Below are 17,138 nucleotides of genomic sequence, written 5' to 3' on the forward strand. Positions count from 1 at the left end.
GACAGGCGCGAGGCCGCCAAGAACACAGGGCGCAAGGCCCCACAGAGGTCACAGATCCCCCTGTGGCCAGGCAGGCCCTGCTGGCAGTGTCTATGGGAAAGGCCCTGGACCCAGCCTGCTACATTCAGGCCTGTCAGTGGGCACTGGGGTTGCCACAAATGCCAGGGCAGCTGGACCCATCCTGTGGAGTGGAAGCCCAGGCCCCTGAGCCTGCTCCAGGAGGGTCCAGACCTACAGGGTGACCTGGGGGAGCCCTGAGCAGGGCACCAGAGGACGGAAGGAGGTGGTGGAGAGAGGGGTTCTGCAGGGCCACAAGCACCCCGACTGGTCCCATTCATGCCCTCAGCTCCCGCCAGCTGCACCTGCCCACCTCTCCCTTCACCCGCCTCACCCACACCTTGCAGCCTCAGACCCGTCACCCAGGGCGGCCTCCAATGTTCCCAGAGGCTGCACCCTCTGCCAGCACCCCTCTCCCCAACTCCCTTCTCCTGGACACCTCAGCTGCTGCCCAGGTCTCCTCCTCTAGCCCCAACCCAGGGTGGCTTGTGTGATATCAGGAGAGGTGTGGGATCCCGGGAGCTGGAGGAATGGCCCTGACATCACACAGGCCACCCTGGGCTGAAGCTGGAGTGGCCTTGTCTGTGCCCCGAGACTGTGAACTTCATGGGACTGGGCCCTGCTGTGGCCACAGCGGGGAATGGGTAGGTGACTGTGTGGATGGACAGATGGATGAGCTTGGTGAATGGTTTGGTCCACGCTCCAGCCCACATGCCCCAGCGCCCCACTCCACCTGCTGTTCTCTGAGCTCCCTGCCCCCGCATGCTTTCCTGGGACTCCACGGCACAGACCTCTGAGCCGATGGCTGTCCTCACAGGCCCGGGGCCCCTCGGGACGGCCCTTCCGGTGACTTCCTGCCAGGGAGGCTGGGGGAGGGGTAAACAAGGCCTCCAGATGGCTTCCTGTGGCTGGGCAGCCGTGGGAACAGCCCGGCCCAGGGACGCCACCAAAGGAGGGGAGGGTGGGAGCAGGGGCCGGCCAGCAGTATCCATCAGCAGAGCATCTGCTGACATGGACCTGCTGCCCTCTTGGAGCCTCCGACATGGCCGGGGGGGATGTGACACCCTGTTTACAGAGGGGGACACTGAAGCACAGGCAGGCAAGTTACCCCAAGGCCAGCCGCGAGACCCCTGAGCCCATCAAACCCAGTGCCCTCCCCTCCACACCAGAGGCTCCTGTCTCTGGCCTCATCTGCAAAGGAGCAGACGAGCTGGCTGGCTGGAGGCCACAACACCATGATGTGCAGGTGTGCAGGTGCCAGCTCGTCTGTCTTCCGTCCCAGCACTGCCACTCCCCAACTGTGTCACCTAGCAGAGTGCCAGCCTCAGACACCAGCTTCCCTCCCTGGGAAACAGGGAGCCATGGCAGCTGCCACCAGGGGACCCTGAGGTTTAAGGATGTGCCCTGGGTGAGCTCCGGCTGCCGGCCCAGAAGAGGCTCGCAACGGTGCCATTCAGAGTGATGCTGTTCCATCAGGTCCTGGGTGCCCAGGAGGAGCCTGTCCTCACCCGGCTTGCCCCTTCCTGGTGCCTCGTGCACGACTCCCTCTGCACCGTGATGCCATCTCCTCCCAAAAGCCCACCCTGACTAACTGCTTCCTGCCCCACCATGACTTCTAAGTCTTGGGGACACACGCTCCAGGAAGGGAACTGCCATCTCCAAGTCTATCAATCTCTAGGGAACTGCCATCTCTAGGTCTGTAAGTCCTACTCATCCATGGGATCTCTTTGGGGTCACGACCGCCCCTCTCTGCCTACTGTCATCCCCACAGGGCCAGTGTGGGCCCGGGCAGCCCCCAAGAGGTATGGGGAGGCGGGAACTATACAGCAGCCAGGATAGGGACGAAGCGGGTGGCAGGACACACAGCCGGGCACCAACCACCCTCCCATCTGAGCCAGCGTTCTGCCAGTGGGCCAAGAAAGACTCACCCCGGTGCCGAGATGCACATCCTGGCTGTCCACAGCCTTACTTAGGAGAGCCCATCATGGGGGTGGGGGGATGGCTGGTTAATAAGCATCTGGCCAGACCCAGAGACCAGGGTCCAAGGGTGCCATCGGGAGAGGACCCCAGTCAACACCCAGGGAAATTTCAAGTGACACCGCAGAACAGCACCCGAGGCCGGCCTGGTTCTTGTGAAATGAAGCAGAAGGCCAGAGCGACTGCAGCCACGTGTTCACCGGGCCGTTTGAATTTTCATAATGAACATGACCAAATGTGTGACTAAAACAATAACCACATTTGGGCTGGGCACAGAGGCGGGCCGGGCGCAGCGGCAGGCCAGGCGCAGAGGCGGGCCGGGCACAGAGTGGGCCAGGCGCAGTGGCTCACACTGTAATCCCGGCACTTTGGGAGGCCGAGGCAGGAGGATCCCTTGAGTCCAGGAGACCAGCCCAGCCAACATGGTGAAATGCCATCTCTACAAAAAACAGCTGGGCATAGTGGTACATGCCTGTGGTCCCAGCTACTCAGGAGGCTAAGTCAGGAGAATCGCTTGTGCCTGGGAGGCAGAGGTTGCAGTGAGCTGAGATCGTGCCATTGCACTCCAGCCTGGACAACAGAGTGAGACTCCATCTCAAAAAAGAGAAAACAATAACTACATGTTTGAAGTGTTGTTCAAATGTCACCTCTCCCCTATGTGAGCTCCTCGTGAGTCCCGTAGTGCTGCCATTGCAGGTCCCCAGGCTGCCCCAAGAACACAACCTGGCAGGTGGGGAAACTGAGGCACCCGTGGGCAGCCCTCCGCCAGGTCACAGGCCTGGAAGAGAGTAAGAGGCGTGCCACCACGACCCGGTCCATCCATGGCAGTCACCGGCCCAGAAGCAAGCAGCTTGGCTCAGCTGGCTGGGGCTCACCCATCTGCTGTGGGGGCTGGGGTCTCCCCATTCTCCAAACACAAAAACTGAGGCCCAGAAAGGGCAGGAGCAGGGAGAGCTGGCAGAGCCAGGGCCAGGCCCTGTAGCTCCCTAGGGCCATGCAGAGGGGACAGGGAGGCCACCGAGGGGAGGGGCAGCCGGGAGCCCCGGGCACCCCCAGGGACCCCCTGAGCTCCACACGGCAATTCCCAGCAGATGGGCCTCTGGGCAGCTGGCCAGAGGGAAGCAAAGCCCGGGAGGAAGGGCCTCTGCGGCTGACCCAGGACGGGGAGATTAAAGGAGAAGATGTTTGCCTTGGCAGGGGCCCCAGGACCAGGCGAGCCAGAGGAGGGGGCCAGCGTTCCAGGCATCAGTAGAAGATGCCAGAGTGGGGGTGGCAGGAGTAAGAGGTACCCGCTCTAGGGGCAGGGGCAGAGTGGATGAGCAGGGAAAGCATACTGTGTGACGCAGCAGGGGTGGTGACGGGGACCTGAGGCAGGCGGGAAGAAACCCTGGGTGGGGTGGCGGGGAATCCTCCAAGCCCTCCCAAGCCTCTTCCAGGAAGCCTGAGTCACAGGAGGGCCCCAGGGCCAGGAGAGCAGCCGGGAGCACCGGTCCCGTGGGAAGGGGACCGAGATGGGGACAGGGACAGGGCAGGGCCACCCGTCACCTCCTCTAGCTGGGCCAGGCCTGGCTTCGAGGTCTCCGTGGCGGGTGAGGACGAGGCCGTGGGAACAGGCTCCTGCAGCTCTCCGGAGGGACGGGGGGGTGGTAAAGCTAGAGAGACTGGGTCCAGCCCATCCTGCAGAAGGGGAAACTGAGGTCCAAAAGAAGAGCCTCCTGGACAATGATGTCATCAACTGAAGCGTCGCCTGGGCAGCCCAGGCCCGGACACTGGGGAGACCAAGGCAAGCGTCTCCCCAGCCAGGCCCTGAGCACCCTCATCCAGGGGTGTTCAGCTTCCAGAGTCCGGGTCTAGCACATCCACCCTCAGCCACGGACCCGAGACCCTCCAACTCCCAGGGTTAGCGCCTCCCTCCTAATGCCCCATTTCCAGGACCCACCCCAAGGAACTCTGATCCCCCCAGGCCCTGCCCCACCTCACAGCCTTGCTCTAGAACATTCCCTGGCTCTGCCACTCCATGCCCCAGGATGGGAGTCAGACCCCACCCCAGGGAACTCTGATCCCCCCAGGCCCTGCCCCACCTCACAGCCTTGCTCTAGAACATTCCCTGGCTCTGCCACTCCATGCCCCAGGATGGGAGTCAGACCCCACCCCAGGGAACTCTGATCCCCCCAGGCCCTGCCCCACCTCACAGCCTCGCTCTAGAACATTCCCTGGTTCTGCCACTCCATGCCCCAGGATGGGAGTCAGGGACTTGAACCCTAGCATGCTGCAGTCTAGGGGGTTCCCAGACTCCCATCTGCCCACATCAGTAATGGTGGCTCCTGCAGGGGTAGTGGAATCTCCGGGAGTTGGGGGCTGTGCCTCAAACAGAACCAAGCAATCCGGGGGTGCTTCCCCACCTTACAACCACTCATCTGGTCCAGCCTCTTATTTGCAAGTGCAGAGCAGAGATGCCAAGGGATGTTATGCCCACCTCTGAGGGTCACCTAGCAGGAGACCTGGGCCCCACTGGCCCACTCCACCTCTCATCCAGCAGATAAACCCTGAGCACTGGCTAGGCCAAGCCCCAGGCAGAGGGCACAGAGGCCCTCTTCTCGGCCATCCCAACACCACTGGACCCTGACCACATCTTCCAGGGCCAAGGGCTCCAGCCTGGGCACCTCCAGGCAGGCCTCAAGCAGACGCCTCCCTCCCTGCTCTGCCTGCGCTGACTGTCCAGAGTCCCACGTCCCGGTCTCGGCCCGTCCAGGACTCAGCCACACACAGCCAGGCTCACACATAATAAACGCAGGAGCCAGGCCGACCCTGGACAGAGAGCGGGCTAGTGGTGCCAAAGCCTCAGAACCAGGGGCAGCAGGAGGAGCAATGCCCAACTCAGGTCTAATTTCTGCAAAACATTTTGTTCAACTCCCTTCCAGCTCCGATGGGCAAGGATAACAGAACCTCACTGAACTATCCAGAAAAATCACTGCCTTTTATAGACAAGAACACTGGTCCCAAAGAGGTCAAAACCAGGCTCCACAGCCACTGAGGCACTCAGGCCCCGAGGCAGGGTTCTCATGCCCAGTACCCGCCCCCCCCCCACCTGCCTTGTGAGGGTTTGCAGGGGACGTGCACCCCACCTTCACCTTCTGACTCACTGGACTCCCAACTGAGGCCAGTGGGGAGCATGTGCCCAGCGTGGGGCAGCCAGGTGGCAGAGCTGTCATTGTTCTGTAGTTGTGGTAGGAGGTGGGCATGGCAGAGGCCCTTCCCAGCAGGACTCCTGTCCTCTCCCACCCAACCCCAACCCAGGACAGGCCTTACAGGAAGATGTCCCAGCCCACCCAGGGGGCTCCATCCGGGTCACTGGGACCTCCTTCACAGAGCCCCCATTGCCTGGAGCCTGTGTGACCTCATGAAGTGACAGAGCCTCAGCCTCTCACTGTACAATGGGCGGACAGCCTGCCCTGTTGTCACAGGGACCTACCAGAATGGGGTCGGCACAGCCCTGCACACCCTGGCAACTACCTTCCCCAAGCCCTGGCTTCCCTGCCTTTAACACAGCTCTCACTCCTACTCCAGGAGCCACTCTGGCCCTGAGGAGGCGGCTGAAGCCACATTCAACACAGATCAACCTGCGTTCATCCCTCTGAGCCCTCTGGGGCCTTCCAGCCTGGCTTTCTCCCTGGCCAGCAAAACAGCAAGGGAGGAGAGGCTGCAGGATCCAAGCCCCCAGCCAGCCCGGCCACCCTCCCAGCACCTGGCTCAAGGGCAGGTCCCAGAGAGTGCAGCCCAGGCTGTTTCGTTCCCTGGATCCTTCGTCCACTGTGCCTGGAACCCCAGCAGGCTCAGTGCACTCAGGGCCCGCACGTCAGCTTGTCTGCTCCGCACACACAGCCCATCAGGTTATGCATGGTCTCGTCCCACGAGAGAAGGGTACACTGAGGCTCAGAAGGTGACATAGCCAAGCTGGCGTGGCCAAGTTAGCCTTTCCCGAGGCCACCTCCCCCCACTCTGTAGCCCCCATCCCCACCTCATCTCTTCCAGGCCCAATCATCAGCAGGTGCCCTTTGTCCCCCGTGTGCCTGTGGCACAGCTGCTCCACTTGGTGCCAGCTCCTCGGGGCAGGGCTTGGGACTGTCCTGTTCCCAATGGGCCAGAGCAGGCACACACAGTAGGTGCTCCAGGGTTGGGGGCTCAGTGAGAGAGGAATGCTGGATGGGCTGCCCGGGGCCAGATTCCATGCCACCTGATGACCTGGAGACAGGTCCTTAGGGCCACACCCTTGGTTGGAAGGAAGAGCCTCTCCTTTTCTAAACTACTTTTTGTACAATAGCCTTGGCGCAGCTCAAAAGATAAGTGAGGTTCTCAGGATCCTGACCTGAGGCGCCCCAAGGAGGGGAGACACGTGCACCCTCTCTGCCAGGTGAACTACGGGGCCATCGGAACCCACAGCTCTTGCCCCACCCGCACTGGCACCGGCTGTGTCCACGTAGCCCTGATCCCACTCGGCTAAAGAGCGCAGCTCTCAGCTGCCGTAGGTGGCTGCCAGGACCCTCCACTCTCTGCTCGGGCTCCTAGGTGGAAGGAAACACCTGTCTCTGTCCCCGTCCCACCTCCGGGAGGCCCCACCCCACCCGACCCCCAGGGAGGCCAGCCTACCCAGTTGGCAGGCGTGGGGCACACCCCGGGCTGCCCCCAACCGCACCCACCCCACTCGCAGCACACCGAAATCAGGCAGCCGCGATGCCACCCCGATCACATACCTGTGCGAAATGCAGTACCTCCACCGGCGGCCCACAGCCACTCCCACCCAACTCTGAACCTCCACCCGCGGCCCACAGCCACTCCCACCCAACTCTGAACCTCCACCCGCGGCCACGGCCACTCCCACCCAACTCTGAACCTCCACCCGCGGCCCACAGCCACTCCCACCCAACTCTGAACCTCCTCCTGCGGCCCACAGCCACTCCCACCCAACTCTGAACCTCCACCCGCGGCCCACAGCCACTCCCACCCAACTCTGAACCTCCACCCGCGGCCCACAGCCACTCCCACCCAACTCTGAACCTCCACCCGTGGCCACGGCCACTCCCACCCAACTCTGAACCTCCACCCGCGGCCCACAGCCACTCCCACCCAACTCTGAACCTCCACCCGCGGCCACGGCCACTCCCACCCAACTCTGAACCTCAACCCGTGGCCCACAGCCACTCCCACCCAACTCTGAACCTCCTCCTGCGGCCCACAGCCACTCCCACCCAACTCTGAACCTCCACCCGCGGCCACGGCCACTCCCACCCAACTCTGAACCTCCACCCGCGGCCCACGGCCACTCCCACCCAACTCTGAACCTCCACCCGCGGCCCACGGCTACTCCCACCCAACTCTGAACCTCCTCCTGCAGCCCACAGCTACTCCCACCCAACTCTGAACCTCCACCCGTGGCCCACAGCCACTCCCACCCAACTCTGAACCTCCTCCCGCGGCCCACAGCCACTCCCACCCAACTCTGAACCTCCACCCGCGGCCCACAGCCACTCCCACCCAACTCTGAACTTCCTCCTGCGACCCACAGCCACTCCCACCCAACTCTGAACCTCCACCCGCGGCCCACAGCCACTCCCACCCAACTCTGAACCTCCTCCTGCGGCCCACAGCCACTCCCACCCAACTCTGAACCTCCACCCGCGGCCACGGCCACTCCCACCCAACTCTGAACCTCCACCCGCGGCCCACAGCCACTCCCACCCAACTCTGAACCTCCACCCGCGGCCCACAGCTACTCCCACCCAACTATGAACCTCCTCCTGCAGCCCACAGCCACTCCCTCCCAACTCTGAACCTCCTCCTGCGGCCCACAGCCACTCCCACCCAACTCTGAACCTCCACCCGTGGCCCACAGCCACTCCCACCCAACTCTGAACCTCCTCCCGCGGCCCACAGCCACTCCCACCCAACTCTGAACCTCCACCCGTGGCCCACAGCCACTCCCACCCAACTCTGAACCTCCACCTGCGGCCCACAGCCACTCCCACCCAACTCTGAACCTCCTCCTGCGACCCACAGCCACTCCCACCCAACTCTGAACCTCCACCCGCGGCCCACAGCCACTCCCACCCAACTCTGAACCTCCACCCGCGGCCACGGCCACTCCCACCCAACTCTGAACCTCCACCCGCGGCCCACAGTCACTCCCACCCAACTCTGAACCTCCACCCGCGGCCACGGCCACTCCCACCCAACTCTGAACCTCCACCCGCGGCCCACAGCCACTCCCACCCAACTCTGAACCTCCACCCGCGGCCCACAGCTACTCCCACCCAACTCTGAACCTCCTCCTGCGGCCCACAGCCACTCCCACCCAACTCTGAACCTCCACCCGCGGCCCACAGCCACTCCCACCCAACTCTGAACCTCCACCCGCGGCCCACAGCTACTCCCACCCAACTCTGAACCTCCTCCCGCGGCCCACAGCCACTCCCACCCAACTCTGAACCTCCTCCCGCGGCCCACAGCCACTCCCACCCAACTCTGAACCTCCACCCGCGGCCACAGCCACTCCCACCCAACTCTGAACCTCCTCCTGCGGCCCACAGCCACTCCCACCCAACTCTGAACCTCCACCCGCGGCCACGGCCACTCCCACCCAATTCTGAACCTCCACCCGCGGCCCACAGCCACTCCCACCCAACTCTGAACCTCCACCCGCGGCCACGGCCACTCCCACCCAACTCTGAACCTCCACCGGCGGCCCACAGCCACTCCCACCCAACTCTGAACCTCCTCCTGCGGCCCACAGCCACTCCCACCCAACTCTGAACCTCCACCCGCGGCCACGGCCACTCCCACCCAACTCTGAACCTCCACCCGCGGCCCACAGCCACTCCCACCCAACTCTGAACCTCCACCCGCGGCCCACAGCTACTCCCACCCAACTCTGAACCTCCTCCTGCAGCCCACAGCCACTCCCACCCAACTCTGAACCTCCTCCTGCGGCCCACAGCCACTCCCACCCAACTCTGAACCTCCACCCGTGGCCCACAGCCACTCCCACCCAACTCTGAACCTCCTCCCGCGGCCCACAGCCACTCCCACCCAACTCTGAACCTCCACCCGCGGCCCACAGCCACTCCCACCCAACTCTGAACCTCCACCTGTGGCCCACAGCCACTCCCACCCAACTCTGAACCTCCTCCTGCGACCCACAGCCACTCCCACCCAACTCTGAACCTCCACCCGCGGCCCACAGCCACTCCCACCCAACTCTGAACCTCCTCCTGCGGCCCACAGCCACTCCCACCCAACTCTGAACCTCCACCCGCGGCCACGGCCACTCCCACCCAACTCTGAACCTCCACCCGCGGCCCACAGCCACTCCCACCCAACTCTGAACCTCCACCCGCGGCCACGGCCACTCCCACCCAACTCTGAACCTCCACCCGCGGCCCACAGCCACTCCCACCCAACTCTGAACCTCCACCCGCGGCCCACAGCCACTCCCACCCAACTCTGAACCTCCTCCTGCGGCCCACAGCCACTCCCACCCAACTCTGAACCTCCACCCGTGGCCCACAGCTACTCCCACCCAACTCTGAACCTCCTCCCGCGGCCCACAGCCACTCCCACCCAACTCTGAACCTCCACCCGCGGCCCACAGCCACTCCCACCCAACTCTGAACCTCCACCCGCGGCCACAGCCACTCCCACCCAACTCTGAACCTCCTCCTGCGACCCACAGCCACTCCCACCCAACTCTGAACCTCCTCCTGCGACCCACAGCCATTCCCACCCAACTCTGAACCTCCACCCACGGCCACGGCCATTCCCACCCAACTCTGAACCTCCACCCGCGGCCACGGCCATTCCCACCCAACTCTGAACTGTGCAGAGAGGGCGGGGCTCATCGGCCCTCGGACCTTGCCCGGGTTCCTGCCTATGGGTCCTGCGAGCAGGTCCAGGTCAGAAGGAGGGGTGGGAAGTCTTTTTTACCTCACACATGTTCACCCGTGTGACCGAGCCTCACCACTTCCTGCCAGGAAGACCCATCATTGCTCCCATTTTACAGGTGTGGAAACAGAGGGGCAAGAAGTCAAGCATCCAGTAAGACACTGGGAAGCCAGGCCCTCCTGCCTCTAGCCCAGCCTTGGCCTGCTGCACTTGCTAGGAAACGCCACTGAGGGCAGGGAGGGGTGCCAGGGATCAGACGGAGTAGGTGACAGCAAGGGTGGCCAAGGTGGAGGTAGGGAGAAGCGGTGCTCTTGAGGTGAGAAGTGGTCTGGGACAGTGACCATCTGGTTACAGCCTTTGGTCAGGTTTGGGACCTTCATGGAACAAGGCAAGCCCAAGGTCTTGGGGGCCAAAAAATCACTGCTGTCTGTCAGCCCCAGGCCCAGAAGCTCGCCGCTCAGCCCCTCTGGCCAAATGCCACCTGGGCACCAACCTGGTACCCTTTCCACTCAACTCTCCCTTTCGCCAGGACCTGCCAACCAGGGAGAGGCCTCCCCAAGCTGTATCACCGCCATCTGGATGTAACTCCCTAAGGAGGTCACGTGCATAGGCACTGGGCACCAGCGGACACTCTGCCCACCCTGGCGGTGAGCGCGAGGGCTCACACCAGCTTATGTGCCCCTCTCAGGCTGTGTGCACCTCTGCCAGAGTCCTCAGCCAGTAAAGTCACGTCTGTGCAGCTTGGGCGTAGTTACACTACAGAAATTGGCCAGTGCCAATTCAGGATTTAGTTAAGCATTTGTTAAGCGTGCCCTCATGTCATTTTTGAGCCCAGCCACCCATGGTGACTCCAAGACCTCCTCACCATCCAAACTGCCCACTTGTCTGAGAAAGAAGCCCACCCACCCGGCCTTCCTCCTGTCTCCCACGTCCAGTGCCTGACTGCATCAGCCAGCCACCCTCACCATGTCCTGGGCTGGTACTGAGGACAGAGAGAGGACCAACTGAGGCCCGCAGCCTTACTCAGGGCAGGCTTCCGGGAGGAGGGCAAAGGCAGAGAGGAGCAGGTAGCTGAGGAAACGACCTGGAGGCTGCGTCTCATGCCCGCCTACATTTTCTCCCTCCTGCTGACTGCCTGTGGGGGCCTGTCCACAACCTGCCCCACTCAGCCAGCCAGCCATGCCCCGCCTCCAGGTCCAGCACTCCTCATGCTGACTGCCTGTGGGGGCCTGTCCACAACCTGCCCCGCTCAGCCAGCCAGCCAGCCATGCCCCAGCTCCAGGTCCAGCACTGGGCCTGGCACAGAGTAAGTGCTTGGCAAACATGTTGGGGGTGTTGAGGGGTGACCAGTTCCCTAGCGGGGCTATTTGGAAACAGTCCAGGAATTCCTACACAGGGCAGCTTCTCCTCCTTAGTAACCACAGTGAGGGGGGCCAGCGTGGTGATTGGGAGACCCCCAGTGGCTAATTCCACTCAGGTGACAGGCTCGGAGCCACCCATTGACAGCAGCTCCAACGCCCCCTTCACAGATGGGAACACCAAGGCTCTGCTTAGCCTTACAGGCTAGGGGTTGCACCAACTCCACCTTTCTGGGCCTGCATCTCCTCATCTGAGAAATGGGGTTGATGAACTTCTTGGGAGGATTGCAGGAACTCTGTGAAGCACCGCTCTGCACAGGGCTGCCAGGGGGCTTCTGTGTTCAGTGACCTCCTCTGGTCTGCAGCTGAGGACACTGCTCCAGCCTGGGAACAGGGCCCCCAGGGTCCGCAGACTAGGGGGACGCCCAGCACTCACCATCATGAGCAGGGCACACCCCAGAGCCCGCAGGCTGAGAGAGGAGGTGCAGCACGTGCCTTTCAGCCTTGGCTGAGGGTGCCCGGGCACACACTGTGACCAGCTAGCCTGGACCCCACGCTGCCCTTGGAGCCGCTATCAGAGAGGGCCAGGGAAGCCTCCCTCATAAAGGGCTTCCCTTTGGGAAGCGACAGGCCAGGGTGAAACTGCTCTGCCCACTTGGAGCTAAGCATGCCACCACCCCACCCCGGCGGCCACCAGCTGCCCAGGGGCGTGTCAGCCGTCACCCGTTTAATCCTGAGGCACGTGGATCAAGGCTGCTGACCTGATTCTACGGGGGTGCTGCTTGAAGGGCTGAGGCGCCGCCCGAGTCCCAACACTGGTATGGTCTGAGCCGGACTCCACCCGGCCTGAGACCTGACGCTTGGCTTCCCCGTGACCTCCATTGACATCCACGACCCGCCCTGGAGGCACGGAAGGCTGTGGGGTTCCAGCCCTCCGAACTGTGCAGCTGAGGAAACTGAGCGCTTAACGGGGGTAGAGCCAGATCCTGGGCGGGACCCTGGCCAGGATGAACTCAGGGTAGGAGGTCTCCCGCGCACCCAGAAACGGGAGCGGGTCACCCCTTCCAGCCAGGGGTGTCCTGTGGCTCGCCTGGGGAAACAGCAGCCTCCTGGGGTTCGGCCCCGGCACGTGGTAGCCTCCAGGCCCACGTTCCCGCCGGAGCGGACGCCAGGCGAAGGGTCCCGGGACGCGCCGGCAGGGGGAAGGCGGCGGCCCTCCCGGCTGCGCGGCCCCGAGCCGTGCCCGGAGCGGGCGGCGGGCTCGCGCGCGGACGGCCCCCCACGCGCCTGCACAAAGCGCCGCGCGCCCCCGCCCCGAGCGGGCGCGGAGGAGACTGACCTGGCGGTCCGGGCGGCGCCGGCACGACGGGCGGAGGGCTCGGGACGCGCGCGCCCTCGTGCACAGGCGCGGCCGCGGCGCCGCCAGCTTGGGGCGCGCGCCGGACCCACCGGGTCACGTGGGGGCACGGCCCAATGGGAGCGCTCCCCACGCCGCGGCCGCGCGCTCGCCTGCCCCGAGGCCGCCCGTGGGCTGGGAGGAGGTGGCTGTGACCGCGCGGGCGGCCTCGGGCGCTGACCTTGGCTCGTGTAGCTTGGCTCCTGTACCTGGCGGGCGCCTAGGCCAGGTCAGCCTGGGGCGGGCAGGCGTTGGAGGGGCAGTTTTGAAGCCCGAGTGAGGAGGCAGAGGGCGGGATGTGGACGAGGCCATGGAGTTGACGAAACTTCTGGAGTTCTCAGTTTCCCCCTAAGTCGACTGGGGCTGGGTCCCCTGCCGCCAGGCGGGCTGACTGAGGGGATGGGCTGGGGCGACAAGACAGCAGCCACCCGGCCCGGGTACTTGCGGTCAGACCGGCTTCGAGGCCCCCGGACCCCTGTGTTATCAGGACGGGTAGGGCGCCCACGGGACACGTGGTGCTCAGAAGAGCGGGAAGGCCTGTGTACGGGGCCTGCCTGAGCTGCACCACCCCGTGCCTCCAGGCTGCAAGGCCAGCCCAGGTGAGGGCGGCATCTCAGCCTCCAGCCCTTGGGGACCTTGAGGACATCCTCTTCTAGGTCAACCCTTCCTAGGGAGGCTTGCGGCTCCAGTTACTGGAAAAACCAGTGCTGGTTCATGCAGGAGGCCCCAGGACAGGGGGAAACAGAGGCAAGCTGGGGTCTCCCAGGGGGCCTTACCCACCCAGCCCTTTTCCATGCCAATCCCTGGGCCCTTGGCCCAGTCAGATGTTCAACTGCTCCAGTCCTGCCTCCACTTCCCCGAAAGATGCTCTTCCACCCATCCACCCTCAGCAGCCAGGGGGACCCCGGGAAGATGGGAGTGAGAGCCGCCTTCCTCTGCAAAAGCCTCCAGGCACCGCCTCACTGGTGAAGGCCAGAGACCCTAAACTGTCCCACAACCACCTGACTGGGCTGCCTCCCCGCCACCTGGCTGCCACCTCTCTCAGCGCTAAGCTCTTCCTCCAACCCAAAGTTTCCTTCCCAGCTAAGGGCGTTTGCACCTGCTGCTCCTTTTGCCTGGAAGTTCACCCCAGACTATTCCAGGGCTTCTGTCCTTCCCATTGCGTGGTCCCCATCAGCTGCCACCACCTCTGAGAGCTCAGCCTCCGCTGGCCCTCCTGTCTCTCAGCCCACTACACTCTCCACTCTGCCAGAAAGTCCCCCAATCAGTGACAACACAGGTCACGGTCCACACCTCATCTGGCTTGTCCCCGTGCCCAGCATCTGGCACAGAGCTGGTGCGTGCAAATCCTGGGCAGGTGGGTGAGCTGATGGTGTCCAGAGGCCCCTGGTCCTTAAGGGTAGGGGTGGGGATGTCTCAGAGGACATAACCTTGCAGACCCGGGTTCAAATCTGGGCTTATCAGCTCATTTAGTCCTCACACAGCCCATACTGGGAGGGCTAGTATTCTCTCTGTTTTGCTGATGAGGCACAGAGAATGTCAGCAACTCCCAAAGATTGCCCAGCAAGTTGGGAGTAAAGCTGGTACAATTCCCATATTTAACTGCTAAATAGGGTGTCCTGTACTTGGTGTGTTCAAGCAGAGATCCACACATGGGAAGGTCAAGGCAACATCCCTGGTGCTCCAGCTTTGAGGTCCTAGGAAAAAGGGAACCTCCCGTTAAATGCTTCTATTGCCAGGAAGTTCAGCACCTGTAAAAGCAGCACCTTCCCATTTCATTGTGGCTGCATTTTAATTCTTATTTTTTAAATGTTTAGCTTCAGGCCAGGCACAGTGACTCACACTATAATCCCAGCACTTTGGGAGGCTGAGGCAGGAGGATCACTTGAGCCCAGCAATTCAAGACCAGTCTAGGTAAGATAGTGGGACCCTATCTCTACAAAAAATAAAAAATGAGCCAGACATGGTGTCATGCTCCTATAGTCCCAGCTGCTCGGGAGGCTAAGGGGGGAGGATCACCTGAGCCTAAGAGGTCAAGGCTAGAGTCAGCCCTGACTGCACCACCGCACCCCAGCCTAAGTGAAAGAGCAAGAGCCTGTCTCAGAAAAAAGCATGAATAAATAAATGTTTGGCTTCATCTAGCCTGAGCAGCACCAACTCCCCCTGCCCGTTTCATGCTATTTTCCTCCTCTCCTGCCCAAAATCCCAGAGAGGTTCTATCCCAGCCACCCAAATCTGCTGGGGTGAGTGGGCTCCCAAGAGGCTGGAGTGTCCTTCCTCCCCACACTCTTGTCATCCTGCAGGGAGTTGGGAGCAAAGGAGGAGACGACTCCTTGCCGGATTCTTTTCGGTTCTCAGACATTCACCGAGTGCTGACCACACGCCAGGGACTTACACCCACCCACCAAGTCCACACTGAGCCCTGCAGAGGAACCCCTGACACCCCCGTTTTGCAGATTAGGAAGCAGAAGCTAAGTGAAAACAGAGTCCAGATTCAAACCCAGTCCTGGTGAAGCCAGAGCCGTCCAACTGCTGTGAGTGGAAGGGCCGGGCATGAACAGGCTTGGGGAGAATCCTGGGATTTCATAGCCGGAAGAGAGCTCAAAGTGATCGTGTTTGACAGAGGAGAAAATGGGGCCTCAGAGACGATGGCTGAGCCTTGAAAAGGTGGGGTTAGAAACCAGGCCCAGTCTTCTGAATTCCAGACTCCAGAATCTCCCCTAGGATTGAGGTATGTTCCACAGAAAGAATCCCAGCTCCACCTACCCCAGTCACTGGACCTGGCCTGCCCTGGAGGCATGGCCAGGAGGAGGCCCCCAGCAGGCAGGGGATTGCTGGAGGGGGCGCCGACCGTGCAGGACGGTCTAGACGGTGGTGAGGCCCTCTGGGTCTGGCAGGATTAGCAGATTAGCTCCAAGGAGGACAAAGACGAGGTCAGCGCTAAGTGGATTTCTGGAAAGCCTCCTCCAGCCCAGCAGGGCCCTACAGGAGGGGCCCAGGCTAGGGGACCTAGATCTAGCCACGGAGGGCACGGGTGGGCTAATGGCACCAGCAGCAGCTCTTGAGCCCCCATCACTGCGCTGCACACTTTCACCTCTCCTGGCCTCAGTTTCCCCATCTATAAATGTCATGGTAACAGCTCCAACCTCACAGGGCTCTTGGTACCCCACAAGATGGTGCCTGTCAAGTGCTGCGTTGCTTCTGCCTGCGCAGAGCAGGTGCTCAGTAGATGTCTTTATGACTGTCTTTTGAATCCTCCTCCAGCCCTGAGGGTCAAACAAGATTAAAAAGAGCTTGTTGTTTAGTGGTAAGTTAGGTAAACAGAAGCGGGGTGCAGGAGTCTACATCTAAGAAGAGAGTAAGTGTGGGGAACAATGCTCTCTGGGCCACCTCACATCCCCCCTGTGCCCTGATTTCAGTGGCAGTGGCCCATTCTGAGCGAGCTTGGACCCTCCTCCTCAGTGCCTGCCTTCCTTGTATACCAAGCCGCGAAGGGCAGAGGAGGGCCAGCCCTCCGCAGTGTGGCCGGGCTGTGGTGGATACACCTGCCTCCCATCTGCAGAAGGACCTTCCTCAGGTGTCCGGCACACTTCCCAGGAGGTCCTGAAACCAGCTGAGGCCTCGATTACACACCTGTGTTGGCTCCCTCACCTGGTCATCACAAATAAACCACCTGCGCCCATGTCCCCGTCTCAGGCTCTGCTATCGAGGGAACCAGCGTAAGCAGCCATGCCCCTGATGCGAAGAGGAAGTAGGGCTTGAGGGAGGCCAGGACTCAGGGGGTTGGCATGCAGGAGCTGCGAAGGTCATTTTCATGTCCCTCCTTCCCCGAGTTTCATTAATGCAACCATGCTACTATGATGATGCAATTTTTGTTTGTGTATTAGTGGTGCCTATGAAACCTGCTCTCTCTGTGCATCTGTGGTCAGAGTTCTGAGTGACTGGGCTGGGCGGTTCTGTCGGGGGTGTCATGAGATGCAGTCAGATGGCCAGGGTTCCAGACGTGCAAGGGCCTGACTGCGGCTGGGGGTTCCCTTTTGGAGCCCTCTCACTGTCCCAGCTGGCCAGGCCACGCAGGTTATGAGCTGCTGCTTCAGAGTCTTCCTGAAGACGCCCCTCTGTAGGGATGCTTGGGTGTCCTCCCAGCACTGGGGCTGGCCTCCCCCATGTGGAGTGACCCAGGAGAGCAAGACACGTGTGATCTGGCCTCATAAGCCACCCAGCACCACCTCACTGTGTTCTGTGGGGCACCCAGGCCTGCCCTGACTTGGCATGGGCAGGGTGGGGCGACTTCCTGAGCCTGCAGCCGGTGCCGCCTGCAAGGATGAGGGAAGACCACTGGAGGCTGAGCTCCGGCCCCTTGGGGGCTGGGGTGGGCGTAGGGCAGTGTCTGACCTGGACTTCTGAGACCACCA

The 17,138-nt window shown here is 62.3% G+C and overlaps 1 protein-coding gene and 1 long non-coding RNA gene across 4 annotated transcripts in view; one reads left to right on the forward strand and one right to left on the reverse strand.

Moving 5' to 3' along the window:
* Positions 1-12,686, reverse strand: part of LOC105488401 (protein tyrosine phosphatase 4A3) — a 46,418-nt gene extending 33,732 nt beyond the window's left edge. Inside the window, exon 1 of the mRNA XM_011752398.2 lies at positions 12,667-12,686. The gene's annotated coding sequence lies outside the window, so the exon portion shown is untranslated. The remainder of the gene's footprint in view (positions 1-12,666) is intronic.
* A 219-nt stretch (positions 12,687-12,905) lies between these two features.
* On the forward strand, positions 12,906-16,648 carry LOC105488402 (uncharacterized). 3 transcript variants are annotated; one of them, XR_011606667.1, is made up of 4 exons: positions 12,906-13,322; positions 14,541-14,637; positions 15,027-15,454; positions 16,143-16,648. It is a non-coding gene; the product is annotated as an uncharacterized lncRNA (long non-coding RNA). The 3 variants fall into 3 exon arrangements; XR_011606666.1 differs by having other exon boundaries at positions 15,027-15,257; positions 15,347-16,648; XR_011606665.1 differs by having other exon boundaries at positions 15,027-16,648.
* Positions 16,649-17,138: the final 490 nt, after the last annotated feature.

Source organism: Macaca nemestrina, chromosome 8 (genome assembly GCF_043159975.1).
Source record: "Macaca nemestrina isolate mMacNem1 chromosome 8, mMacNem.hap1, whole genome shotgun sequence".
NCBI classification, from domain to species: domain Eukaryota; kingdom Metazoa; phylum Chordata; class Mammalia; order Primates; family Cercopithecidae; genus Macaca; species Macaca nemestrina.